Raw genomic sequence first — 27,260 nt, 5'->3', positions numbered from 1 at the left:
TACCAAAAAGTTTGGAAAGCTCTGAAGCAATCATGCAATTTAAATAAAATTAAATATATAATTTAAATAAATAAATAAATCATTGCTTCCTAATTATCTACTTTCCTGTATTAATCATTAAAAAAAAAAAAAAAATCCGTCATTTCTTGATGGAACATGAAAGAGAACTGGTGGTATTTTTAGCTGCATTGCCAAACAGAAATATCCTGTCCACACATTCCATCCCATTAGACTAAGATGGGTACTAAGAAGGGCACTTTGTGGTTGTAGGCTCCTCTAAACAACTTGACCAGACAATGGGATCAGGCTTTGCTAGCCCAAGTCTTTCTGCCCATCTCCCAGCACTAAAGGCAGCCCTTGGTGGGCCCAAAACCAGCTGCAGCCATTCACAACCCTGCCTGTTCCTGTGACTTCACTATCACAGTCTCAGCTTTGGCTCAGCCGGATTTTGGCAGATTTTACACCCTCAGTGAGATGTGATTTTTCCGCTGTAGAGGTGCCTCATAATCTCGTCACTCAGACGGGTCCTTGTCACCTGCTTCCCACCCAATGCAGACAGGGTGCAGGATGATGCTGGGTCTCCTCTTCCTCTTCCCTCCAGCTACGAGGACACTTTTCCCTTGGAGAGGGCACTTTGCCAACAGCTCAAAGGAGCCTCATGCAACCAGTGTCATCATCACGTGGGTGGATTTGCCTCTCTGACACAACATCTCTGTCACACCGGCAGGATCTTGGTTTTAGTTCTAAAACACTTTCCTTACCAAACAGACTTATAGAAAAGGACCCTTTCACTACCTTTTATAGGAGATAAAAAAATTTCTATCAGTGCAGGATCTCGTCTGCCCTAAAAAATTGCCTAAAAGGAACTTGCTGAATCAGCTGTATTCACTTGATTACTCCATATCAATCTCTTACATTAATGTACTAATTTAATGCCACTTTGGAAGTGAAGTGTGCCTTACTTTTTTTTTTTATTATTTTGGAGGTTGGAAGATGTCAGAGATAACTAACAAAGAAAGGTCTTTGAGACTGTATCCCTGAGAACAGAAAATAAAACCAGCAATCTACAGCAGCAGCTTTTGAACAATGACTTGAAATCAACTTTTCAAATGCTTGGATGTGCAGCAGGGAACCTGATGGGGGAGTAAAGACTTTTTTCCTAAGGGAGAGAAAAATACTGCAGAAATATTCCTCTTTCCTTCTCTGCCTCCTCTCCCTGGAGAGTTGCCTTTTTAACACTCTCAGCGTTGGAGTTGTAGCTCCCCAAATGCAAAGAGGATGACAAACAGCAGGTGAAATTATTTGAAAAAGAAAAAGATCAATTAATTTACAAGTTGAACTACCTTCTTTTTCTCACAGACCAAAATAAAATCAATATTTAAAACAGACAATCCAGTAATTTACCAACTCCCCTGTTAACATGAAAGGCAGAATGTCTTCAGCTCCCCTTGGCTCATGGTTCCAGCTCCATTACTTGGCACAGCAAGCTGAGACTTGCCCAAATTTTCATCTATTCAGCATTACACTTTAGTTCCAGCTGTAAAAGTTGCTACCTCTATGTATCTGGGAATTAGCCATCGAGGAACTGTGATACAGTGCTAAGGGAAGTCCATAATTTTATTATTAAATAAGATTTTCTATCACTTCATGTTTCCTGTGTCCTATTGAGAGCCCTGATAGTCATTCAAGTCAAAACAAGTCCCTTATTATTTCCCAACCAGCCTGCTACTGTCCAGGACAGTAAACTAGAGACTATAAAAAGTCTACCAGAGTTTAGACAACATCCTTTGTTAGAAGAGCCCCACAGTTCAGTAGCAGCTCTTGTGGTCTCTTGAGAAAATCTGGTTGCAGATGGGATGGTTGGAGGAAATTCAAGGTATTTCAGTTAATTGCTAAAAACTCAGAGCATCTCAGAGTCCCTCTGAAGCCACACAGATGTTAAGTATTAATAATAAAAAAAGTAATAAAACTGTGGGATCAGGAAAAAGCACTGACCATAACAAAAGCTATTTCATAGATGTTGGCTTTTGCCATGTTCCCTATTCAGCAAAATCAAATTTTTTTTGTTAAAGAAAATAACTTTTCCTTACCTGCATGACAGGATGAAATCTAACACTGTGACTGCACTGGCTGATATAAGTATTTCTTCAGATGTTGACTGAAGGAATAAAAACATTTTTTTAAAAGCTTGAGGAAATAACCTTAAAAAGGAGATGTTTTCCTACCCTGCATTTTCCGTTGGTTTCTTATTTTCGCAAAGATCAAAAAACTCAGGTCACCAAGGCCTGCTCCCTTCCAGCCAAATATCCAGCTCTCTCACACCAGATGCCCCTTTCAACATTCTTTCATTTTGTTTTCTATTTCACAGCTGACTCCAAGGACAAGTTTTGCTGCTCACTGACAGCACTGCCCAGGTACACCCTAGTCCTGCAGAGAGCACAGCCTTTGCTTTTCCTTTCCTAGTACTATTTTAAAAACTACTTTAATGAGCCAGGTTACTTCTGTTTTAACATTCTGGCTTCTTCTCTGCTTCATTTCTGCCTTCCTGTTAGACTCAGAATTAATTTATGCTTCTTTTCTCTTATTTTGTGTAACTTGTCTATTGGGATTGGAGGTTCTTGGGAGCATCACCCAGTCCAGCAAAGTGATGCTCTCATTTGGACTCTCACTGCTCTACAAATACTAACAAACAATATTGAAATCTCATTTTAGAACCAAGATGTAATTGGGTCTGAACTTACCTCCGGTCCTACACTGATGTAATTCCATTACCTTTAATGGAATTACTCGTGATTTGCACTGATGTCTTGAATTGAACTTTTGCTTTTCAGGATTTATGTATCTTGTTTTCCTACCATTTAAACAAGAAGCCAGACAAAGTCATTTCCACCTCATTTTTTTTCCCTCCTCAATAAATTCAAGCATTATTATAGTTTATCTCTGTGACCTCCACTTGCTCTTGTACATCATCCATCTAATTATTCACGGCTCCTGCAGGACATTGCATTCCAGTATCTTCTATTTATAACCCAAGATGTCTGAGAACAAAAGGGGACAGGGTTCTTCAGGATATGCCTTTCTGGCCTTGTTTTAATTTCTCTTCCTCGTTTCCAGGTGCTCTCTGCCCACAGCCTCTCCTTTACCCTCCTGAAATTTGTGTTCTATCCTTTAATTACAGCTTCCCATGACCCACCTTGTGACTGTTAAAAGGAAGATCCAAAGAGGCACTGCAGAAAATTTGGGGCTTAGCAGAAACATAAAGAGACATTTTACACCATTCAGTTTTTGGTTGAGAAAATTTATGGAAACCATAACTGGTGATGTGGTTGGTGATCAGAAAGTAAGAGGTGGAGGACAGGCTTCCAGTTCATCATCAACAATATTATCTAACCCACATTCTGTAAATTATACTAAATTATTTAGCATTATAGTTGTGGATTAGTGTTGTAAATTAAAAAGAAAGGGGAGTGATAAAATAAAGGACTGAATATACCTGGATACAGTCGCCAAATGGGAATAATCCAATTAAATACAGGCAGTTATATGTCTTGGCTGACTAAAGAGCATTTTTGTGTGACCAGCTCAGTGAAAACACCTCTGCTGACACATGTAAATCCCTCTTGGTAGGAGAGGGGACCTGCTCACATCTTGCCCCTGCCCATCTTCCTGGGCCTGGAGTATTTCCTCTTGTTCTGTGAACATCTCAGAAAAGAGCAGTTCAAAAGCTTTTCAGAGATGTGCTCAACCTTTCTTTCATTTCACAGGAGGAGTCAAATGTAGCACCAAAGCCTCAGTGACTGGTTTCCCCAGTTAAGCAACTCAAGGATCTTTGCTAATTGTACTTTTTTCCTTATATTTTTCTGGCATTGACTTCTACCTTCTCTTCTTTTCACTCTTTCCCTGACTGATTTAAGAGTTGGTACTTTACCCCCTTGTAGGGGCTTATACTCTGTAATCAACTCACTTCTCAGCCTTATTTCTGAAAAAGAAAACAGACTGTACTACAAGGTTCACTGAGAAACACTTTTTTTTTTTTTTTTTTTAAATAGATCTCGATTATGTCTTGTCTTTCCTTAGGATCTTTTTTTAATAGTTGTTCCACAATCTTTTAAAATTGTGAACACTGAAAATATTCCCTCATGTCCTGCTGCATAATTCCTTAGTTATACAGAGTGACACAAAAAAATCATCTTCCTTCTCCAAGCTCACTAGTTAAATTTTCACACACCCAGGAATGCCATTCCTGGGAAATCCTGCTGAGTTCATCAGGTCAGTGCTTTGCAACCTGCAGCCCTGTTTTAAAAAATGGTTCATATCACTTTCTGTTTGCAATAACTTTGTGCTTGGCTGTTCAGAAACATTCTGCCAGGCAGGACTCAGCCTGAACACCACGTGTGGAGCTCCTCTGGCCCCCTCAGCAACTTCCCTGATCTTTGTGCCAGCTCTGAATTTTAGTGGAAATATTTTCACAGCCACTTAGCACTGACAAGTGAAATCACTTATGAGGATCAGGCCTGATGGCAAACACAGAGAAAACCCATTAGGAATGCTCAGATTTGATTCCAGTTAACTTTGCAGAGCTGTCACAGTCCTTATCCTGCCTTCCAAATCCAGCAGACAATGGAGGAAAACTCCTCTTAAATGTGTCCCTGTGTACTGGGAGAAGAGGCAGAGAGCTTTGGGAAATACAAATGCTTTAGGTGACAAGGGAGTGTTAGCTCCTCATCAGAGAAAGACCTGGGCATTTATCCTTCTCACTTGAGTATCCTCTTCCTTGAAAAGGGAAGTAGGTTGTATAAGCCGCAAGAGACACAGCACATGCAGCCAGATCTCATCCTGGACAACTGTCCTGTGTGATAGAAATATATACATATATAAGCAGCCTTTGACACTGATTCCCACAGCATTCTCCTAGAGAAACTGGCTGCTCATGGCTTGGATGGGTGAACTGTTCACTGGGTAAAAAACTGGGTGGATGGGTGAGCCCAGAGAGTGGTGGGAATAGGAGTTAAATCCACTTGGCAACCAGTGACAAGTGGGCTCCCCCTGGGCTCAGTCCTGGGGCCAGTCCTGTTCAATATCTTTATCAATGGCCTGTTGAGGGGATCGAGGGCACCCTCAGTCACTTTGCAGATCCCACCAAATTGGGTGGGAGTGTTGATCTGCTGGAGGGCAGGAAGGCTCTGCAGAGGGATCAGGACAGACTGGATCAATGGGTTGAGGCCAGTTGTATGAGGTTCAACAAGGTTCAATACCAGGTCCTACTCTTTGGTCACAGCAATCCCCTGAAGCACCACAGGCTGGGGCAGAGTGACTGGAAATTGGCCCAGTGGAAAAGGACCTGGGGGTGCTGGTGACAGCAGCTGAACATGAGCCAGGCTGTGCCCAGGTGGGCAAGAAGGGTAATGGCACCAGGGCTGTACCAGCAATAGTGTGGCAGCAGGACCAGGGCAGGGATTGTCCCTCTGTGCTGGGCACTGGTGAGGCCACACCTTGAATCCTGGGATCAGTTTTGGGTCCCTCATGACAAGAAAGACACTGAGGGGCTGGAGTGTGTCCAGGGAAGGGCAACAGAGCTGGGGAAGGGTCTGCAGTACAAATCTGATGAGGACCAGCTGAGGGAGCTGAAGGGGCTCAGCCTGGAAAAAAGGAGGCTCAGGGGAGACCTCATTCTCTACAACTCCCTGGCAGGAAGTTGTAGCCAAGTGTGGGTCAGTCTCTTCTCCCAGGTAACAAGTAACAGGATGAGAGAAAATGGCCTCCAGTTGCAGGAGGGGAGGTTTAGATTGGATATTACAAACAATTTCTTTACCAGAAGTGTTGTCAAGCATTAGAAAAAGCTGCACAAGACTGTGGTGGACTCACCATCCCTGCAGATATTCAAAATACATGCAGATGTGGCACCTGGAGACATGATTTAGCTGTGGACTTGGCAGTGCTGGGTTAATGGTTGGACTTGATGATTTCAAAGCTCTTTTCCTTATCTAAACAATTCTCTGATTCTCTGATTCTGTCACTCTGCACTTGTACAATCCATAACAGATTCCTCTTGTGGGATCTCACCACAAGGGTCAAACGCCCTCACAGCCCCCAAATGACTCTTCCCAGCTGTGTGATTGGCTGAAAATCCTTCAGGAGAGCTCAGTTTCACAGAAATCATCTTCTGCCTCCACAGGAGTTGGGGATTTAATACCTTGCTAGTCCATCTTTACCTGCAGCAGGCAGTGAGGAGGTACATATGGTACTTTGTCCCCTCCACAGGCAGGGATCATTCCTGGGACTAATGAGGTAAGTGGAAGTGTCTGCTGTTGGCAGCAACAGGGCATGAGAAAACAACACATCTTGTTGTGCACAGCACACTGTTAAAAACTCTGTTATTATGGGCTATCAGCCCAACCCACAGATGCACCTTAATTAGAAGAATTTAGGAGTCCTAATTAACGTCACTCAAAACCTTAGATATTAAAATCCATTTGCAGAACAGCAAGGGTGAGAATCCTGCATTTATTCTGTTTTTTTTGCTAAATGTTTCTGAGCTCAACTTCCTATTAGCTGAGAGTATCAATCCTTGTCAACTTTGCTCTGCTTCTTCACCGACCTCAGCCAAAATTGGAGTGATCTGCCAAAAAAAGACCTTTGATGTCCATGTTCCCCTGGATTTTACAGGGAGAAGTTTTCCTTATTCTTATTGAAAAGGAACTGTTTTAAAAGCTGGGATGCTGCTGATGCAATTCTGTTTCTTTAGAAAGAAAATGCACAAAGACCTGCTCCTCAAGTTCAACAAAACGAGGAAAACAAAACAAAACAAAACAAAACAAAAAAAAGAAATCACTTAGTTTCTTTTCAAGCTCTGTGGCCCAAAGCCTTCTATCCATCCAAGTGCTTCCATGACCACCCCTCCAGTGTCTTCTCTTTTGCATCCTGCAGGGTGAGAGCTTTTATCATCTGCATAATGGAACTTAACTGTTCCTTGTGGTTATCCAGAGGAAAAGGCAGCCTACATCAGTCAGCTTTGGGAGAGGGAGGTTATCACAGAGCACTTACACTTGTGGGACCCAGCCATATATTTCTAAATATATTTCTAAATACTTCAGAAAATAAAATTACTCCTGAAACCTCTGTTGGTTTTTTGTTGCTGCAATTACTGACTGCAGAACTAAAGGTGCTGCTAATGCTGGGGTAAGGTGTGATTCCACTTCTGATTGACTTCACATTTCTGCTTTGTCTTGTTTTATTTTTTTCCCCCTAATGTTCTCCCTTATGCAAGACCTTGAGTATTTATTTTGACAGCTTACATTATTCAGCAAGCAATTAAACTTTCAAATGTATTGTGTTCTCATAGCTTAAAATAGCTTTGGCAACATCAGTAGGGTTTCTCAATCCCCCACACAATGAAGATAAAGAACATCTCTGTTGAATTTCTTTTTCTTTTTCTAGATTGCCTTTTTTAAGCAAATACAGTATTTTAGAGAGCCTTCATGTTTTGACGTCTTTACACAAACCAATCAAATACTACCTGTGGAAATTCCCAAAAAGTTAAAAAGGCAACAGGTAAACAGAATGTGATACAAGATAATGGAAGGAAACACATGGAGTGTGAGGAACAAACTAGACTGATCAATTCTGTAGGTCCCTCTTGTTTGTGACCCTACCTGTCCTCTGAATTCTGTTAAAAGACAGAATTAAACTAATTGTGTTGTGTGATGAAGGGAAACAACGTTAAAAGCATTTTCCTTTGCCAGCTTCGACTGCAGAAGGGTCACAGAAGACGCAGGACAGTGGTGTCTCCACCTGCCACAGATGGTTGAAAGTGACTGTAAAACAGAGCCCTGAACCTCTTCTGGATTGTCCCCAGTCAATCACAGAATGGTTTGGCTTGGAAAGGACTTAAAAAATCATCTAATTCCATCCCCTGCCACAGTCAGGGACACCTTCCACTAGCCCAGGTTGCTCCAAGCCCCGTCCAGCCTGGCCCTGAACACTTCCAGAGATGGGGCAGCCACAGCTTCTCTGGGTAACCTGTGTCAGGACCTCTCCACCCTCCCAGGGAAGAATTTCTTCCCGATATCCCATCTAACCCTGCCCTCTCTTATTGTGAAGCCATTCCCCCATGTCCTGTCACTCCAGGCCCTTGTCCTAAGTCCCTCTCCAGCTCTCCTGAAGCCCCTTTAGGCACTGGAAGGGGCTCTCAGGTCTCCCTGGAGCCTTTTCTTCTCCGTGTGAACACCCCCGGCTCTCCAGCCCATCTCCAGAGCAGAGGGGCTCCAGCCCTTGGAGCATCTTTGTCTTGACTTGTCCCAACAGGTCCACATCTTCCTTGCCTTGAGGCCCCCAAACCCCAAAGACTTTGAAGAAATTCTTTCAAGAATATAAGCCACCAACCCCCAAAACCTTGCAGTTCCACCACATTCCCAAATACAACTCCAGTGCTGTTTTCCTGCTTTTACCGTTTCCCTAAACCTCCACATTTTAATGGCTGAAAAAAAAGCTTTTGTGTCATTTACTCTTCCTTTTGTGCTGCCAATCACCTCCCACGTCAGTGCCACCTCTGCTCAGGGCTGCAGGTGGGGATGCAAGGGAGTGCTGATGTTCCTGACCTGCTGATCTGCAGGGAGAGCCTTTAGGCAGCGATTTGCTGCTCAATTCCAGGAAAACGTTAAGGCGACTAATTTGCTTCTCCCATCAGACAGCGCTTAAGGAGAGCTGGGATGGCTTTTAGACAATTCCTGCTGGCTTTGGAGCGGGATGGAAAGCATCAGGAAAAGTGTTATACCAGAGGTTTTGGTTTTGTTTGCAGCTCCACAGTGTTGGCAAAAGAGAAGGAAAGGGAAAAGGAGAAAGGGAAAAGAGAAAGGAGAAAGGGAAAAGAGAAAGGAGAAAGGGGAAGGGAAGGGAAAGGAAAAGGGAAGAAAGGGAAAGGGAAGGGAGAGAAAGGGAAGGAAGGGAATAGCAGGAAAGGGAAAAAGGGAAAAAAGGGAAAAAGGGAAAAGGGGAAAGGGAGAGGAGAGGTTCGGAGATGAGAGGAGAGGATGCTGCATAAGACAGACATGATGTCATCCTACAGTTATTATTATTTCTTAGGCCGTTTAACATCCCAGTGCCATTGGACTGAAGGACTCACACCTGGGAGTTCACTGCAACCCGTCATTACAGCTGTCACCACTCCCTGTAAACACACCTTGGCTGTCTCTGCTCAACAGAACAAAGATCAGCTGCTATTTTTCCCTCTGATTTTTAACATGACACAATCTCCTTTTCTCCCTTTGGTAATCTATGCCCCCCAGTAATTTATTGTCCTCCTCCTCCTCCTCTTGGCTTCAACCACCCAGGCCCAGAGAAGAGATGGATACAATACTTCAGGTGACAGCCCTACAATCTAAAACCTGCCTTAGATTTTCCATCCTTTAAGTTACGTTTTCAAATGAAGGGATGTATTTGCAGAGGAGCCTGCAAGTTTCCCAGTGGGATCTCCTGAAGTCCCAGGACCTAACCTGGAATCACAACAGTCCTAATCTGGAATCACAGCAGTCCAACCACCTGCAGAAAAAGGAGGGTTTTATTCTAAAACACCCTGCACAATCTCCCCCCCTTCTCAGGGTAACAAATAGTAAATTGCTGGGGTTGTGCTGATCTGAGAACATGTGGAAGACACCTTTAGGCAAAGGAAACCTTTTTTATCAAAACAAGTAGTAGAGCTGGAAGAAGCTTTAGGCCTACAAGACAGTTCCTGTACATCTAAAGAAAATTTATCTATTTTTACAACTCTAACACTTGGTCTAATAAAAGGTGCCAACTCTTAACACCCAGTCTGAGCTAGACCAGGCCTTGCTGAACAGCACAGTAATGAAACACTCATTTTACAAGGCAAAGCCTAAGCATGGCCTGCTGACACGGTCTTCCTCCTCCTCACCTTATGCCCCCATACATAAAGTCCTGCTTTTCTGACTTGCTTTGTAAATCCAGCATTATCATCCACACACAGCACCACAACTGTTCTTTTCCTTTCCACCAATACAAGAAAATTAATGCAAAAAGAAAAGCCACCTCCAATTTGAGACTCAGCAGAGGAAATTCATCTGAAGAACTGGCAGGTCCCCCTCACTGCCTTGTCCCCTGTCCAGTCTGTGGAGGAGGTGCTGAGGTGAGGAGATGGATGTCAACACAACCCAGCCGTGCATGAAGGGGAGGAAGGGGCACAGAGTGCTGAGGACCTCAAATTTGGTCTCTGAAAGGCAGCCAAGGCCACAAAACCTTGGCATTTTAGATGAGCCACGGAGTTTGTGTCCACCCAGGCTGGCATGTCACAACCTTGGAGGAAGTGGAAGATGGTGAGAGATGTATCGAGGGAGTATGGAAATGTCTGGTTGCTCGGGCAGGAAAGGTTGGTTGCTTTAGCCCTGCTGATTTTTCTTTGCTGTATTCACCACTCTGAACACATTAAATCCTCAGCACAAACAAGCTTTGCTCCCTCAAGAGCTGCATTGAGCCCACAGGGCTCATTTCAGGTGAAACCCAACACTCAGGGCTTGGCAGAGCCAGCAGTCAGCTCGTGGATTGCTCGTGGTGTGTTTGAGATGAGCCCAGACCTCCCAGGGCTGCACCCCTGGGGAAATAACACCTGAGGTTACAAGTCAAAAATAAAGGTTTAACAGGCTTCAATTTTTTTTACCCTTTTGTGTATTTTGTGTAAGACAAAGCGACGGTTTGGCCAGGAGTGGCACAATGAGGGGCTTCCCTGATGGACTCTGGTGAAGGCTCCTCTGGGAAGTGGGGTGGGTTTGTGATTTACAGCCCTAATCCCTGATGGTCCAGTTGGGATTGTGCAAGAAAATGGCCTTGTGTTTTCCACCAGCCTCTTCTCTTGAAAATAATACCAGGAAAAATATTAAAGGTTAGTCTTGATGATCTAAAGATTGGACTCAATGAACTTTTCTAGGTCTTTTCCAAACTAAATGATTCCTTGATTCTCTAATTACCATGGCTGCAGCTGGCTGGTAGCAATCTGTGATTTCATAAGAGACATTTCTTCATGGAAAAAGCCACAGTGCAACCCTAACTGGGTTGCAGAAGTGTCCCTTTTCCCTCCTCCTCAGAGATCAGCACCATCCTATTTGTCTTCTGTGAATACACACAGGGCTCTCAGTCTGGCACTGCATTAGCTCACACTGTGTTTTGAAGTAGCCCCTGGGGAGAAAAAGCCTTCTCCTATATCCCTCAAAAACTGGATTATGGAGCTCAGTCTCCACAAACCCTTTTGTATCCCAGTGATTGATCCCCACCCAGACTGTCCCCACACAAGTAATGAGCCACAAGCATTAGCCCAATGTTCATGACAGAGAAAGTTTAATTAACAAATTATATTTTTATATAAAATTTAAGATTCAGTGTGTGCAGATGATTATACAAAGTTTAAATACCACCCTGCCAGGCAGAGAAAGACAAAATGTTTTAACTCTCATTAGTTCAATAATTTCTTAATAGTTTAGTTCAGTGTCAGGATAATCAAAAGTGTCAGGGGAGGACACTGAAAGATCCTTTGAGGTAAAACAAGAATTGAAATTGGAAAAAGCATCAAAAAATGAAGGAAACTCCAGGAGACTCCCAGAAGGTAAAGAGAAAACCTACCAAAAACCTCTCCAAACAAGCATCAGCTGGTGGTGACAGCAGAGAGGCCATGAACAGCCTCTACTTTTCCTTCTCTGGGAAGGTTTTTTGGGAGAAGCAAGGGAGTCGGATGCTGACTTAAAACAGGGCTGAATGAGAAGCTGTGGGACAGATAGAGCAGTCTTTGATTGAAAGCCTTGCCATTTCTGAAAGCAAAGGCTAAAAACCAGAGTGGGAAGGTGGGACAAAACACAACGAAGGTGAATCCACAACAAGAGGGTGAGGATAAACCAGATTAAATCTGTATTACTGAGATCTGCACACGATCAGTATAATCCTTTGGGCAAGAAAATATTTTATTAAGGTGGCCTTATCAAATTCTGTGCAACAGTGTTTCTCTGCAACATACTTGTCCACGTGTCTGGGCAAAAGAAATATTACCTTGGAAAATACCAGTATTTTTTTCTTTATCTTAGAAACATGGATTACTTTAGGTTGGATGGGACATTTGATTAGGCTCAATGGGGCTGGTTGTTAAACTACAAGTAGTTATTGAATCTCCTGGTGCAACAAATTTGTGAAAACCTGGCTTTCATGCAGGGAAATCAGCACAAAGCATCCATCTCCTGCTCTCCTCTCCCTCCCCACCTCCTTTCTCCCTCTGCCTTCAAAACTCCTCGTAGTCACATAGTTTTAATCACCTAAATAGAACACAGATAAGTCAAGCTTGAGCTCAGCTTTATAACCCCAAGTATACACCAAGGTTTATATCTCATCTTTCCAGAATCACTGTACCAGACTGAGGCCATATCTAGACCCAGCTGATACAGAGGAAAGAGGGGAACAGGCAGCATGAAGGGAATCTTTGTATGGAAAAATGACAGAACTTGTATTTTATGTTTCCCTTTGATATTATTTTTTAGTGGGAGGAAATTGAAATTTATCAGGCATGACAAAATAGTGAGCACTGCCTACACCCCAAATTAAAAAAGAAACATAAACACAGTGTTAGTTAAACTATGCAAGTCCTCAATGCTTTTTCCCCAGTGCACATCCTTCTTTTTGTTCAAGGACACACACATGTGCCAGTGCTATTTACACCCACTTGAAGAAGAAAAGTTTTGGCAATAAAAAAAGCTATGGAAGACTTTTTGTTGCTTGTGCTATGTATTGAAGTACTGAATAACAAGTATCATTTGTTGCCTGCCCTCAGATTTACTGAATAACCCTGGAAAAGAGGGGCTACACTCCAAATCTGTCAACAGGATTATGCCTTTTTAGAGCTATAACGCTTGGTCCTCACAAACCATTTGTAATTAGGGGCATGTTGGTCAGTCAGAGTCACTCATTCCCTATTTCAAAATTGTTTCCCAAATCTGGAAGGACTGGGCAAAACACAGTGTCATTTATTATACTGACCTTAACTCTTATAACAACAGTCTCAAGATTGGTCTCAATCCTGTTTTCTGGGATCCTCTGGGTTATTGCAATTCGCCCACTTCCTACAAATCAACAAGTCACATTTTTTCATTAATCACACCAAAATTTGTTGTTTCTCCTTGCCAGTCTGACCAGAAAAGCGGTCACTAAATTTGATTTTAATGTTATTTAGTAAAAAGCCACAGGGTTTGGCCTGACCTCACAGTGCAGGGTCTTGAGGACTCGACTGAGCTTGTCTTGACCTGAGCTCATCTGAGCTTATTTTAGCTGCAATTACAACTGTCTGGACATTTGCCACTGCCCAGATTTGTGTCAGTTTATAGCAATAACAAACAGTTATTCTGTCTAAGACCTAGATTAAAATGAGGTACGGATGAGTGTAATCACATCTGAGAGTACCAGACATCTTAGTCTGTAAACACAACTCACTGTGGTTCATCAGTGGTCATGAGAGGAGTTCTACCTTGTGATAAAACCAACTTTAGAGAGGCAAAAGAGAACAGAAAACCTGAATAACTGGGAACCAACAAAACAAAAGTACCAGCAATAACAATTTTAACTGTATTATTAATGAACCTTTCTGTAGTAATTAGATAACTTGGACAACCAGACTGTGAAAACATTCAGTGGAATAACAATAAAACCACTATTTCACATAAATAATGTGCTCTCTTTTGCCCAAAAAAGAGAATATTTGGCGCATAATGGACAGCCCCATGGTCTTGCAAGGTTGGGGTGCCTGGAAGATGCCAGGGACACATTTCCATGTGAATTGATGAGCTCAGTGTGTTTTGTTGGATCCCTCAGTCCCCAGACACTGCTCAAGTGCTGACCTGAGAGACACAGCCCGGTTTGGAAAGTGAAATAGTGATTCTGACAGTGACTAAAATACCTCCCAGCAATCTTTCTCATCCTTATTACTAATACAACTGCTCCTAGCACAGCTGCTGCCCCAGTGAAGTAAACACTGGAGGAGTTTTACAAATCTTATTTTGCTATTCAAAGGACTGCTGACTAAAACTGTAATAAATACCAGGAGCTCGGACATTGCTGCAATGGAGGCAGGATAGAGATAAATTCAGGGGTGTGCCAAACCCAAATGCTCAGGCCACGATGAATTACTTTAGGCTTGGAATTTCACTGGTAATATTTTCCCCAGAAACACTGGCTTTAGGCAAGAACTCAAGTCAAAGACCAAATTTAAGCCCAGCTACTTCACCAGTGTGAAGGCTAGACCAGATTAATTTTTATAGAACATTTTCTGCATGTTATGATATAATTTGTTTTGTTTCTTCGTTTATTGTTTGAATGTAAATTTTCACAACAATTTGCACAAACAAATTTGAAAACAACAGAGCTTTTTATTTGAGGAATAGAGGAGACCCAGGATGGGGCAGGGATATCCTGGAGGGACTGCAGCCATTTGCACATTTTCAAACCAGTCAGGTTATTAATCAAAGCAAACAGATTAATAAAGCCCCCAAATAAATAAACAAATAAATGATGGCAGGACTTTTCTAGTGTGTTTAAATCAGGTAGCCCCTAATTACCACATTAAGGAGAGTTTTACACCCAGGAAAGGCAGTAACCCCTCTGTCAGAGGACAAAGGACAAATCTGGAGATTGGGAATGAGCAGAGGGCAGGACAACAGGTTTCATATGCCCATTTTTACCCAAGCATTCCAGTTTTCCTCTTATAGAGGTGCTTGGAAACTGGATGGCAGAAACAACATGGACTATTCTACCTACATCTTTAAAAAGAGAGATGCCAACATCATCTAAAAGCTTAAAACCTCAATCAGTGTCAGGTGCTTTTTCGGGGCATGGAGGTGGTCAGGGCTCCTCTGTTTCTCCCCCTGAAAATTCAAGAGCAAGAAGGAAGGTGGTGACACCCCAAATTATTCATTCTGCACTGCAGCATTTTAAAGGCATTGCGACAAATTGTTTAATAATAAAATAATGATGGATTATACACAAACAAAACATTTTTTTTCTTAACACCACGTCCTGAATAAAATAGGGATTGGGATGGCCATGAGGCCAGACTTCAGGTTTTATGGCTAAACAAAGCATTGTATAAATTTTTTGTTCTTGTTTGTCCTTATTCTCACTGATGTGGATTTCAGAAGTCAGAGTTAAATGTTCCACAATACACAGCTCAGACTCTGCAGCCATGTGTTAACAGCAAAAAAACTAAAGAGGAGAAAATGATTAAGAAGGGATTACAAATAATCTGTTCATTGTTGTTTCCCATATTGAGTAATCACAGCTGTGACAAGTAAATTGGATTAAAAATTACTCCAGTCCTTGAAAAACCCCAACAAACAAACCCAGAAAATAATCCTGACCCACAACTGAAGGAAAATACAACTCATTACAAATAGTGAGCAGTATTCCCAAGCCCTCAGACATTTATATACCAAGCAGCACCTCTTTAAATACTGAAAAAAACTTAGTAATGTACACAAATGGCTGCATATAAACCTCAGACAAGCCCCAGGTGAACAGACATCTACTAACACCTGTGAGCTTTGCTTGGCTCTTAAAGCTTAAGTGAATCTTTTAGAAAACCACTCACCAGTGGTCATAGGGAACTAAGGTATCCATGAAATCAGCATTTAATTCAGAAGTTCATAATATGTGATTATATTATAACACAGAAGGTTAGAAAAGACCTTTAAGATCACCAAGTCCAACCATTAAGCAGCACCACCACCATATTCACCATTAAACCACGTCCCCATGTGCCACATCCACACGTTTTTTAAACGTTTCCAAGGATGGTGATTCCACCAATTCCCTGGGCAGTCTGTTTCAATTGTTGACAATCCCTTCCATGAAATTTTTTCCTAATATCCACTCTAAACCTTCCCTGGTGCAACTGGAGGCCATTTCATTTCATCCTGTCACTTTTTACCTCGAAAAAGAGACCGACCCCCACTTCACTAAACCCTCTTTTCAGATAGTTGTAGGGAGCAATAAGGTCCTCCCTGAGCCTCATTTCCTCCAGGCTAAACACCCCCAGCTCCTTCAGCTTCTCATAAGACCAAATCTTTGAGCCAGAAAAATATTTAAGAAGAGTGGGCAAGAAAATACAGCAAATTCACAAGTACAATAAGTAACAAATCACAGGATACAAGTGATAGGACAGGTAGGTCAGAGCATAGATGTGCTACTGCATCCACCAAGGTGGAAGGCATTGGACTATAAAATCCATGCAGTCATATTTCCATGAAGAAAGGGAATGATTTTTGTTAAGCCAATTGATGGGGGAGGGAAGAAGGGCCTGAAAAAAAACAACAAACCAAACATGAATGTTTATGGGTACAAATGAAAGGCTGGAGTCAGCTTTCTGTATTTTATTCCACTTTATTATGTACAGCATTCTTTTGAAGTCAATCCTGTTCTTCATTTCGCCCAGGAATTATTCAGAGCTTGTGTTTTCTAGACATCTTTGCAATTTTACAATCATTTTACACTGTGCCAAGGGTAGTTTGAAATATAATATGAGGTTCCTTACTTGTGTTATTTATTTTTTCCTGGTTTCTCTGAGCGCTGTTTTGTTCTTGCTTAGGCAAACTTTGATTTCAGCTGGAAACTCTGTTCCTCCATGAAAACAGGAGGAAATGGGGAAAACACTGAGCCGTTCACATGCTCGTCATAAATCTCTCCTCTCTCACAATAAACAGTCCATCATGTTCCAACTCCCCCTCAATGCTGGTGATTTTCCCACTCTACAAATGCCAGATTTAATGCCTCCTTCAGACCCTACTCCCCTCTTTGTGCCTTCATCTGCACCATCATTTATGAATAAAATGCTGCCTGTATCATCATTTACTGAGGTACCACATTTCCTTGATAGGTCCAACAGCTCATCCTAAGGCACTGTGTGTACAGAGAAATCTCAGAGAGGAACATCAGGAACTGTGGAGACTCTCATAGAATGGTTTGGGTTGGAAGGGACCTTAAAGATGGTCTAGTTCCAAATCCCTGTCATGGACAGGGATGCCACTCCCTAGACCAGGTTGCTCAGGGCCCCATCCAACCTTGCCTCAAACACTTCCAGGGATGGGGCATCCACAACCCCTCTGGGCAACAGCAGACATGGCCCTGGTCCATGGTCTTATGGGAAACTCAAGGGAGGTTTCCTTTCCAGGGCAATATTCACATATAAGGCACGACAGAGCTGGTCATCTTGCCTGCTTATTCTCCTCCTCCTCCTCCCATTTTCTTTTTGCAAGGGGTGAAGAGAGCAAATTGCAAGACCCTAATGCCATTTGGGAATATTGTGACTCCAGTTGAGCTCCATCTGAGTCCATAAATGCTCCTGTTCAGGTGTTGATCAATACGAAAAAGCAGATTTGGCCATGACCCAGCAAGGACAGCTCCTGCTGAACTATTCAGAGCATCCTGCATTTCACAACAGAGGAACCAGCTCTTTGCACCACGTCTTAATTCTCATGGATTTTTTATTTTAAGTCTGATCAGCACTGAATAATTTCTTAATGCTTTAGAAAATAACAAGAAGTTAGGGCTGAACCAACAAAGATTGAGTTTGACCAGTCCCTTCCAAAACCTAGGGAAAAGATCAATGTGAACACAGTCCAAGACACAATTCCCCACGAGCACCAAGCCTCTAAATAATAGAACTACACTCCATGCAGTTACAACAGCAATAAATGACTTTGATCCTTTGGTACTTGTCATTTGCCTTGAGTCCTGCAAAATATGGAGGGAAGAGACCGGAGAAGGAATCCACCAAGGTGCACTTTTCGGGAACACAACCCATCTGCACAGGAATAATCTGCTTTTGCTGAGCAGGCACAGCAGCTCATGCATAAACCAGCTCCTCCCAGCCCTGTCCATGTCGCAGCCCCTGCTGAATGCAGAGAGGGAAGCAGGTGCTTATATGGTTTTGTGTATATTACTTGGATGGGTAGATTGGGAAAATTGCTCGGACCAGTCCAGGGAAAATGTGCTTCCTCTGAAAAGGGAATCTGGACAACGGCAGTAAGAGATGCTCTGGGTTTCTAAGAGCTGCACAATCACTCTGTGATCTCACAGCTGGACTCAGGAGTGTCTTCACAAGTAAATATAATGTGTTTTGCTTTTAGCAGGATATCAGCATCACTGACAAGCATGAGCATCTCTTTTTTTCCTCCTTATCCATCATCTTGCCATTTGACAAGTGTGAGAAGAAAATTGTACACAGTCATTTCATCTCCCAACAACAAAGAAAAAAAAAGAGGGTCAGCAACCTTGAATGAGAGAAGATCCCAATATTAAAATATTCAATATATAATGAGTTTTACAAATTAGAAATGGAAGAAGAGGTGTGTAACTCTTTGACTATATATCCTTCCTATCCACTTAAAATAATCTCTGTATTTATTAGAATCATAGAATAGTTTGGGTTGGAAGGGAGCTTAGCGATTATCTCATCCCAAACCCCTGCCATGGGCAGGGAACCTTCCACTAGACCAGACTGTATTTTTATATCTGATACCTCTATGTTGCAGGATGGAGCAGGAGGAAACCTCAGTGGGAGCAGAAAATATTGCAGCAGGATCAGGCACTGTAACTGCTCCATTGGCCACAAAACTGTGTCCCTAAAGTTGCTGAATGGGGCTTTGGATTAATAAAATTCTCGATCTTTTTTCATTTGATCTCTTTCTGTGCCTCAATTTACGTGTCTGTCTGGCAGACAGACACCCCTCATGCTGACACATAAGACACTTGGAAACACAACACAAAGTGATTATTTTATATAGCTACTAAAATGTTTTATGTATTTCTCTAAGGGTACTGTGCACAGACACACACATATATATACACACCTACATACACAATGTATCTATAGTTATATACTTGGGGGAAAAAAATACAGTTCAATGCTAAAATAATGCTTGTTGGTTGCACTGCTTGAGCAGAAAGAAAATGAGCCCCAGTGGCTTCATAAAAATTAGGATGAAGCACAGCTGACATTTCCTTGGCTGTGACTAATAAGCACTAAACATCCCATATGACGTGTACGCCGAGCATTTCCCTCTCAGGCAATGACCAGGGATGTGGGAGCGTGACTGGGATTCCTGGGTGGCAACATTATAACACATCTCCCAAATTCTCCTGGCTCAGCACGCAGGGGAGCTTAGATATGGGAGGAGATGTGATCCAAAAGCCCACAGCTGCCTCTAGAGGAAAAATCGCAGTGGGAAGAGCTGTGTCATAGGAAATGGGGGGGGGTTTGGCCATGGATTATGTGTGGAGTCAGTTGTCAAAGCTGAGAGCAGTTACTGGCATTAAGGTGTCTCACGTGCCAGGCCCCCAACAAAACAGCTTGGATATGTGAAAATACATGGAATCACAGAAATGCCTGGGTTGGAAGGGACTTTAAAGATCGTCTAATTCCAGACCCTCTGCCATGAGCAGGGACAGGTCAGGGATACCTTTCACTATCCCAGGTTGTTCATAGCCCCATCCAACCTGGACTTAAACACTTCTAGGGATGGGGCAGCCACAGCTTCTCTGGGCAACCTGTTCCAGGGGCTCACCACCCTCACAGGGAAGAATCTCTTCCTAATATATAATCTAAACCTCTTCTCTTTCAGCTGGAAGATATTCTCCCTTCATTCCAGGCTCCTGTCATTCCAAGCTCTGGTGAATAGTATCCTCTATCTTTCTTATAGCTCCCTTCAGGTACTGGAAGGCTGCAATTAGGTCACCCCAAAGCCTTCTCTTCTCCAGGCTGAACAACCCCAATTCTCTCAGACTTTCCTCACAGCAGAGCTGCTCCATCCCTCCGATCAACTTTCTGACCCTCCTCTGGACTTGCTCCAACAGCTCCATGTCCTTCCTGTGCTGGGGACCCCAGAGCTGGAGGCAGCTCTGCAGGTGGGGTCTCACCACAGCAGAGTAGAGGGGCAGAGTCATCTCCCTCACCTGCTGCCCACCTGCTTTGGATGCAGCCCAGGATACACAACAAATATTGCCCTACATCCTTTGGTTTCTCTCTCCTTCTCTAGCAATGAGCCAGATGGCATTTCCTACAAGGCAGGACACGGAAAAGCCATCCCCCTGAAGTCCACCACCTCTACCCAAAACATCCATCCATCCCTTGTTTCCCAAGAAGCAGAATGTGGAGAAGCATCCTGGCCTTTCTCCGGGGCTGTGAGCCTGTTACAGGAACTGTGTTGGGTGGCACGTGCCCCATCTGACACCCAAAAGCATTTGCATTGCCATTATCCAACTGCTCATCCCAAGAGCATCAGCAACAAACCACAAAGAGAGCTTCCCATCCATCCTGTTGCAAATCCATCTGTCCAACATTTTGCTGCATGGACAAAACCAGGCAGCTCAGGAGGTGCACACACAGCCCACAGTTTTTAGAAGAGCATTTTCCAAGATTTCTTCTTTTCCTTTTTTTTGTTTCCTTATGGCCACGTTTTCCATCCCTCATCTTCCTGCCCCATGCAGGAAACCTCCATGGCTCATAAAATGCTCTTGCCATAAAATCAGATGCTTTTTTAATTGTCCATCTCACGGGTATAATTGGTTGAACGAAGAGACACATAAAATAGAGGGAGCTTCCCTTGGCTGGTGAGAGAGGAAAAAAACCTTCCTCTACCAGTCTGAGAAATGTAGTAATTTAGGTGAATCCACTTAAAATTCACTTTTCAATGCTCTAATTAGCATGGTCTGGTCCTGTCATGCAGTAACCTTTACCCTGTTGCCCTGCTTTCTCTTTTTATGGCTTGTTAGCAGTGTGGTCACTCAGGCAGAGCCAAGGAAAAGAGAAGCATATGGAGCTATGGGATGGCAAAGTACCCTTTGCTGGGTAGAATGCATCGACTCACCTACTTAAAACTAACATTTCTTACCCTATTCCAATCAAATCTATGCAGGAAAAAAAAAAAAGGTTATTCTGGTTTTTTGGTCATTTGTTCATTGTGGGAAAACTTTCCTCTTGTCAGCTCAGTCAGCTGTAGATTTACCCGGGATGCAAAGACCCTGTGCTCCCAGCACTGTGTGAAATCACATCCAATAAAGAGGATAAACAACCAGAATTCTGCTAGAAAAGGATAAGAAAAGAATTAAAAATAATAATTAAAAAAAAAAGTGTGGCTTCTTTTTATTTAAACTTGGTTTGGTATTTGACTGAACCTTTCATGATAGACTCCTTCCCAACTTTGTCATTAGTTCACTGTAAAACCTTAAAATTTTAAAAGTCTTATTTTATCCATCTGTAAAATGAAATAAAACTAGGACCTCGGTTTTCAGCATTTCCACCAAGGCTTTTAAAATGCCTGTTGCTATAGAGCTGTGAAATCTATTTACAAATGAGTCTGAAACATTATCAGCACTCTGAGAGGTAATTACAAAAGAAAAAAAAAAATCACTATTTTTCCTCTGTCCTTTACAACCTTTAAACCTAGATTTGTAATTGAAGTGCAAACTGACCTTTACAACCTGTACAGCATCACTAAAATACATTATTCTACAGGGCTTGGGGGAATTTTCCATGCTCAGCAATTCAATAATCTTACTTCCTTTCATTTCTGTTCTTCAGACAATGTGACAAAGCTGGATTTTCCTTCTAACTCCAGTCACAAATCAAGCAAGAGAGACTGAGGAGCTTTATCAACATTATAATCGAAATCTCCTGTCAACTTGCTGCTGTAACCTGCCTTTTGGTGAATAACTCAGCTGTTTTGCCCACCTTCTCCAACATCTCAGCAGTTAATACCAACCCATATTAAATCCTATCTGCAATCTGCTCCTTCAGACAGTTAAATGGTCTATACAGTGAAATGATCCATCAGCACCACTTGAACCATCGGAGATGATTTTATCTCGAACCTTGCTGTCTAATAGCACAACTGCAATCATGTGCAGTGCCATAAGCACACCAAAATAAAATGTCAGGCACCGGGCTTTGCTGCTGGGCAATTACCCTTACAGGAGCTGAGTGCACGTAGAGCCGCACAGGGGAAAGACGCTGCAATCCTGCACGTAAGTGAAGCTCTCCAAGTATTGATTTCACAAATCCCTTTCAGTCCTTGGGAGTCCATCCACACACAGTCGTTTTAACACCAATCAGCCCTGCCCTCTGCCAGTACAACCCCAGCTTCTCCTGGTTTAGCTGAGTTTGCACTGTCTTAGGAGCACAGGATCAGCTGGGTTGGAAGAGATCCTTAAGATGACCAAGTCCAACTGTTAACCCAGCACTGACAAGCCCACAACTAAACTATGTTCCCAAATGCCACATCCACATGTCTTTTAAATCCCTCCAGGGACTCAATCACTGCCCTTGGCAACCCGTTCCAATGCTTGATCACCCACAATTTTTCCTAATGTCCAGTCAAAACCTTTCCTGGCACAGCTTGAGGCTGCTTCCTCTCGTCCCATTGCTTGCTGCCTGGGAGAAGAGACCCCCGACCTGGCTACAGTCTCCTTTCAGGGAGTTGTAGAGAGCAACAAGGTCCCCCCCGAGCCTCCTTTTCTCCAGGCTGAGCCTCCTCAGTTCCCTCAGCTGCTCCTCACCAGTCTCATGCTCCAGATTCTTCCCCAGCTTTGTTGCCCTTCTCTGGACACGCTCCAGCCCCTCAATGTCTTTCTTGCAGAGAGGGGTCCAAAACTGAGCACAGGATTTGAGATGTGGAACCTCCATCTGTACCTGCAACTGCAGTGCAAGGCTCTTGTCCTGCTCTCACCTCCTTCCTTCCACCAGGGACAGGTTCACCTCGACGAGTGACCCTAATTTACCTCCCCCCTCCTCCCACAGGCAGCAAAGTTTCTGTTGATCAAACTTAAAACAACCTGTAACCCCCCTTTCATTTTATATCTTTGCTTAGTCATCTCAATGAGTCTCCTCTGAAGTGCTGCATAAAGCCATGTTCAAAAATGCCTCTAGAAGCAGTATTTTGACTCAAGGGTTGTACAGGCTTAGACACCACAGAACAGCTACTTTTTTTTTGCTATTTTTGACCATATCCAGGATTTTTCAGTTTGTACCTCCTGGGAGTCAGCACCATAAACAAAAGCTGCTGCTCCTTCCTCTGCTGCTGTGTTTGTGTTTCTCTCCCAGCCCAGGTTTTGCCTCCAAGAAGCAAGACTGGACTCCAGCCATAATCACCTCCTCTCAAGGCAACATATTTATCCATTTTTTAAACCAAAATGGGGGATATCATCATTTTTAACACCATCTAAAAGGGTGTTAGACAAGGCTTTGGCACACAGGGTTACTGTTTCCTGCAGCTTAAGAGAAAGAAAAGGAGAAATACAACTGAAACAAACCACTTATTCGAGGCTGTAGCTTTTGAATGTTTTAACAAGTTTGCTTTGTCTGCACCTTTCATAACATGATTGTTGCCATGGGACCAAAGTGGCACACTCAAAACCTGGTACTCACAACTCAAAACCACTCAAACTTTATGGAACTGTTTACTGTGGCAAAGCACAGGGAGTCACGTGTGCCATCCTAACCTTGTGGACTTATTTACTGTATCAATATTAATTAAATCACTTTTAAAGGAGGATGAAAATTCCTCCTCAGTTAGTTTAACCCCTAAGGAGAGTATTGAGGAACTCCATTATCTTAAATCTACAAATAAAATTCCCATTTTGTGACATTGCAATCTAGGAAAGAGGCATGACATTACTTGTTCATTATTCTGCAAGACTGGATGCATGAAGATCACAGAATGAGAACAGGGAAAGTTTCCCTGTACAAATTGTATCTGTGTTTTCTGAACAAAGAGAGAATATAAGTAGACAGCAATAGAAAATGTCCTGGTAAACACATACAACCCCCTTGAGGTTTAAATTATTTCAAAATAAAACACATGTTTGTCAAACACTTGACCTTCAGCTTTGTTATTCAAGGGGAGGTTGTGTACTCATGGCTTATCATCATCATTTTCTGGAATAAATCTGCTAATTCTTATGATAAATTCTAAAAAGCTGTGATATCAGTAACAACCAATCAATGTTGTGTTAAAGTTCTTTCTTTTCTTTCTTCTTTTCTTCTTTTCTTTTCTTTTCTTTTCTTTTCTTTTCTTTTCTTTTCTTTTCTTTTCGTTTCTTTTCTTTTCTTTTCTTTTCTTTTCTTTTCTTTTCTTTTCTTTTCTTTTCTTTTCTTTTCTTTTCTTTTCTTTTCTTTTCTTTTCTTTTCTTTTCTTTTCTTTTCTTTTCTTTTCTTTTCTTTTCTTTTCTCCCTTCCCCTCCCCTCCCCTCCCCTCCCCTCCTCTCCAAACCTCTCCGAACCTCTCCTCTCTCTTCTCTCTATTCTCTTCTCTCTATTCTCTATTATCTTTATTTTCAATTTTCACCTAGCATTATTCACTTCTATTCCTCCAAGCCATTTTCCCAAAGAATGTCCTCATCTGCCTTATCTGGATTCACTTAAAACAAGGCAGGAAAAGGGGTTTAAACACAATCCTCTACGAGATTTCCTTCGGATCTCCCATTCCTGCTCTCTGGAAGTGTTAAAGTGTTACTTACCAAAAATCATCTCCGTACTCAATTAAAACTCCCAATGTCCACACAAACAGCCTAAAGATTTGCTTAACCCCTGCTGTGCCCCCTGCAATGGGTGGGTGTCTGCTCAGAGGGTTTATTCCTGATGGAGAATGGTGTGAGAGGAATCATCCATTAGAGTACTGCAGGGAAAAAAATGCAGAGTGACTCGTCCAGCAAGCAACTGCTCGGTGGATCCTCCTACTCTTCTCTGAGATTGGACTCTACCTGTTTTTATTCTTTTTCCTCTCTCAAGCCCAGCAAACCTTCCAGAGGACACTAATTGCTTCCACTGACAGCCTGCAGAAACAACAGGTCACAGGCCACAACAAACCTCATTCCCAGTGATGGGACCATGGCTCTCGGCTTTATGGGCAGCATCAGACTCAGAGAATAAACCAGACCTTACACAAAGCCAATAGAAGTATTCCAATAAGCATCAGCATGTTTGGATTGGTGTGTCCAAGCCCTGGAGGACTCCAGGGCACAAGGGATGCTCACCCCATGTTCCACTCCTGCACACGGTAATAATTAAACCAATTTCATCCCCCTCGTGAATCGATGTGAACCTCGTGGCTGAACTCGTACCTGAAGGCATGAAAACTCACCCTAAACATGTCCTGTCCCCCCTTCAAGAATTTTATTTTTTCTTTGATCTAAAAATTTTACAAAACTTGTACTTAAAAACCCAGAGGGAAGTCGCTCCAATCAGGATCACAAGTCATTAGATAAACTTCCTGCCTGTGGATATTTCTCCCCAAATATACAATTGTTTGCTCTCTGCAGGCTGTGCTAACAGAATGTGAACTTGTCCTACACTATCTCTAATTCTGCAGGAAGAAGGAGGCAAAATATTTGAAGTTGGTTTGTTTTTCAAGGTGAGGGAAGATGAACTTTTCTCTGTTGACTTAAAATGCCAATTTTTAACTGAATCAAATACCACATTTCATTTCTAATGCAGGAAAATGGCAAAAGAAATTAACTCCAAACTAAAAAGCTGCTATTTTGGTAACATTAAGAAGGGAAAATTGCATATTTTTCAATGATTAATCTGAGAAAAGCTTCTGAAAAATCAGAAAAACTATCATGGTGGTCTAAGAGATTAAAAGAGAAGGAACATTTTATTCTATTTATTTATTCCCCCTTCTGTCACCCATAAAACAAACAAAAAATAGAACAACATCAGCGTGAAATCAGCATTTCCCAGATAAATATCTAAGAATAAATTTATGAAAAAAACCACAAACATGGCAGTATTTTTACACATAGAAATATCCAGCTACACTTCTGGGAGTGGAAAATTTTCATGCTACAAATAGAGTTCTCGCTGGAGGATGAAGTTGGCTTCCAAACTGGGAGCTGGAGTGGCCTAGAAGGTAAAGGGGTTAATGTGTATGTCTCAAACATTCAGAGTTGGATGGCTGTGGAGCTGAGCAAGGATTGTTGGTAAAAACACACCGTGAGAAAGAGCAGGATGTGGCTGGAGAAGGGGCCACAGAGAGGTAAGGTAGCACTTTTCTGGGACAAACATCCTTATTTTCTTTTTTCTTTCCTTCCTTCCTTCCTTTTTTTCTTTCCTTCCTTTCTTTCTCTTTCTTTCTTTCTTTCTTTCTTTCTTCTTTCTTTCTTTCTTTCCTTTCTTTCTTTCTTTTTCTTTCTTTCTTTCTTTTTCTTTCTTTCTTTCTGTTTCTTTCCTTCTTTTTTTCCTTCTTCCTCCTTCCCTCCCTTTCTCCCTCCCTCCCTTCCTTCCTTTCTTCCTTCCCTTCCCCTCTTTAATTCATCTCTTTCTCTTCCCTGTTATCCTTTACACAAATCCCACTGCCTTGTGTTCACACCAGGAGATCAGGAACTAACTTATACTGATTTCCAGGCCAAGTGTATGATTTTCTAATAAACCTTTGTAAGCTTTTGTGGTTCCTCTGACTTTTGTTGTTCCTTTGGACCATGAGCATCCATAAATCTTGGATGCTTCCTCCCCCTTGAACATGGGATGCCACAGGAGCATCCAGGTTTCACCTGGGGCATCAAAGCGGGCCATGGGGTGAGGAGAAGGCTTATTTTCACAATATCTACTCATTGGCAGAAGTCAAAATACTTCTCTCTGTTTATCCAGGTCTGTGCTTTGAATGGCATAAAGACCACAGGACATTACTGCAGATCCTTGGAGGGAATATGCAAGGACCTGGGTTCACACTGTGGTAAAAACTTCTCCTGGTCCTCACCTCCCCTGGAGTTCTTACAGCCATAGTGTTCAACCAGTTGGACCTAAAACCGATGGGCAAATCTGCAAACTGGGGTGGGAACAAGGGTTTGTGGGAAGACTTGGGCTCCCAAAAAACAAGGTTTTCACCTGCAGAGACACCAGCAATGAATGGACTCCTTTTCCCTAGAGTCTGTACAGCTCTGTGGAGAAGGATTTGGGGGTCCTGATGGACAACAAGCTGTCCATGACCAGCAGTGTCCCTGTGGCCACAAAGGCCAATGGTATCTGGGGTACATTGGAGAGAGCATTGCCAGCAGGTCAGGGAGGTGATCCTGCCCCTCCACTCAGCCCTGGTGAGGCACAACTGGAGAGCTGTGTCCAGCTCTGGGCTCCTCAGGACAAGAGAGACATGGAGCTCCTGGAGCAGGTCCAGTGGAGGGGGACAAAGATGCTGAAGGGACTGGATCATCTCTCTCATGAGGAAAGGCTGAGGGAGCTG

General features: G+C 42.6%; 1 protein-coding gene across 5 annotated transcripts in view; it reads right to left on the bottom strand.

Annotated features, from left to right (window-relative positions):
• Positions 1–27,260, bottom strand: part of TSNARE1 (t-SNARE domain containing 1) — a 472,184-nt gene that overhangs the window by 273,303 nt on the left and 171,621 nt on the right. The window lies entirely within an intron of this gene.

The sequence above is a fragment of the Chiroxiphia lanceolata genome, chromosome 1 (genome assembly GCF_009829145.1).
Source record: "Chiroxiphia lanceolata isolate bChiLan1 chromosome 1, bChiLan1.pri, whole genome shotgun sequence".
NCBI classification, from domain to species: Eukaryota; Metazoa; Chordata; class Aves; order Passeriformes; family Pipridae; genus Chiroxiphia; species Chiroxiphia lanceolata.
This window is presented reverse-complemented; position numbering and strand designations above follow the sequence as displayed.